Genomic DNA, 2712 nt, shown 5'->3' with positions numbered 1-2712 from the left:
TTGAAAAAAATTTTTTAATTGATTTAAAATTTTTATGAATTTAAAATTTTACTGGAAAAAAGGATTTTGCACATAAAAACTTATCGTTATAGAATCATTTTCTATAAAAAAGTAAACAATATACCGGTACAAAAAAATGCATGAATAATAATGAAATTAATTATTGTTAATATTTTAGTCTATAAATTAATTATGTTTCTTCCGTTATAGGATAATGTACAAAACAGTGTCACTAAAAGATGGTATCATTCTCTCTCAGTTTGGAGTGTGACTCCAACCACTAACTGGATAATTGTGTTTGGAGGAAAGAGAATCCTTTTGACACCAATAAGTGATCCAGCAGTTATTGAACTCAGTGAGTACATGTAAATACAAATGTATTGAATATAACACGATTTGTACATATTGCTTGTAGTATGGTGTGCAGGGGCGTATCCAGCAGGGGCTGAGGGGGGCTTGAGCACCCCCCTCATGGCTGGGCTCAGAAAAAAATTGATCAAATCCTGTACTTTTGCATCACTACCAAGCCTCTTAACAAAGTTATATAGCCCCCTGATCATTATTTCAGCAGTTTCCAGTGCTTTAAGGAGCAATCAGAAGTTGTCAGAAGTACTAGATGCTTGAAATAATTTTGACCCCACCCGTAATTCACAAAAATGAAGGAAAACGCTGTTTTACCGCCGCAAAAAGGGGTGTGGCCAAAATTGCGGTGTGCTTTGCGTGCCCTCAACCCCCCTTTCCCCATTTCTGGATACGCCCCTGGTGTGTGGGCGGATCAAAGATGCCGCCAAGTGCTATAACTTCCAATGACACGCATGGTAGGAAAATGTAGCACTGTGTGGAATACAGGGGCGTATCCAGGGAGGGTGCTTGAGCACCCCCTTATGGCTGGGCTCAGAAAAAATTACTAGGAAGTTCTGGACTCTTGCATCACTACCAAGCCTCTTATTAAAGTTATCTAGAACCCTGATTATGATTTCAGCAGTTTCCAGTCCTTCAAAGAGTCATCAAAAGTACCAGTATGCGAACCAGTCATAGAAATGATCTTGACCCCACCCGTAATTGACGAAAAATGAAGAAAAACACCGTTTTAACCCCTTAAAAGTGGGCGTGGTCAAAATCGCAGCGCGCTTCGCGCACCTCTTAATTTCCCCCCTCCACTGCCTTCTGTACCCCAGCACCCCCCTTTCCAAATTCCTAGATACGCCCCTGGAATATATAGTACTGCACAGTATAATATGTATGGGCTTTCCTGTTAACCACAAGCTTTGATAGAGGCAAATCACAGCCACAGCTACATACACTATACATGTAACAATAATAATAGTGATAAATGAGATCTGATCGTCTTGTGCTGGCCACCTGCGTGACTTTTGAAATTTCATTTGATCCACCCACGCACCACTACAAACCAATCAAAGCACTGTTGATTCGTAGATTATGAAAATTATTGCACTCGTGACGGTCTCGACGAAAATGTAGCACTTGGCTTCGCCTCGTGCTACATTTATCACTACTCTCAACAGTGCTTTAACTAATACATATAACAATGACTATAGCATAGCCTTTGATCAGACATCACACATGTATAAATGATACTCATGTATATACATGAGAAAGTGCTGAAAAAGTAGATAAATGTAGATATATGATTTGCCATAGCAGTACATGAAATATTGCTCTTGTATTTACTATTAATGTCATTAAGTAATTCTTAACATTAATAACTAGTATTAAATTTGCTACTAATTACACTTCAGTCACTATTAGTGCCTACTCACCCTTTTCTGCTTACCTCATTGAATGCTTAGTCTTTTTTAAAATAAAAGTTAATATATTTAGTACAGTTATTCATCAGTTTATGTTCTCATGTACATGTACAGTACTTGTTATTAATTCAACTATTGTGTTACTGTATAGGATATACTAGTAATAATGATTGGTCTACTAGTATAATACCTCTGGGCCAGTATCAAGAGAAACTACAAGAAAGGAGAAGAGAATGGGAAGCATCTCAACCTGTTCAACCTGAGGATAGAAGAGAAATAGACCGTCTGACACGTGTACTACAAGAAAGGGAAAGGGAACTAGAGGAGGAGAGAAGAGAAAAGGAACAAGTTAGAGACAGACTACAGCAACAACTTCAAGAAGCACAGCAACAAGGACAAGAAAGAGAGAGGCAAGCCAGAGAACAAGTCCAGGATCTTCAACGACAGCTTCAAGAAAGAGAGCAACAGCTTGAGGAAAGAGAGAGAGAGTTCCAAGAAAGAGAGAGACAACTTGAAGAGCAGATACAAGTGGCAGAGTCTTCCTGGGTAGTGAATAGAAGAGAGATTAGAATGACAGAGGTAGTCCTTGGTGAAGGAGGATGGGCAGAGGTGAAAGTGGCTGATTTTCGTGGTCTGAAGGTTGCTGCAAAGTCTCTCTATAAACTTATCATCTCTCCTTATAACATTGGGACATTCTCTCGGGAAATGAATATTGCTTCTAAAATACGTCATCCTAACCTCCTTCAGTTCATAGGAGCGACTACAGAGGGTAATCCAATCATCCTGACAGAGCTAATGCCGACGAGCCTAAGAAAGGAATTAGAGAGTGGAGGAGTGGCCTATCCTGCGATACTGAGCATCAGTTTAGATGTAGCCTGTGCTCTCAATTACCTTCATCTCTTCAAGCCTCATCCTATGCTACATAGAGATGTCAGCAGTGCTA

Source organism: Amphimedon queenslandica, unplaced genomic scaffold (genome assembly GCF_000090795.2).
Source record: "Amphimedon queenslandica unplaced genomic scaffold, v1.1 AMPQUscaffold_12684, whole genome shotgun sequence".
Taxonomy (NCBI): Eukaryota; Metazoa; Porifera; class Demospongiae; order Haplosclerida; family Niphatidae; genus Amphimedon; species Amphimedon queenslandica.
This window is presented reverse-complemented; position numbering follows the sequence as displayed.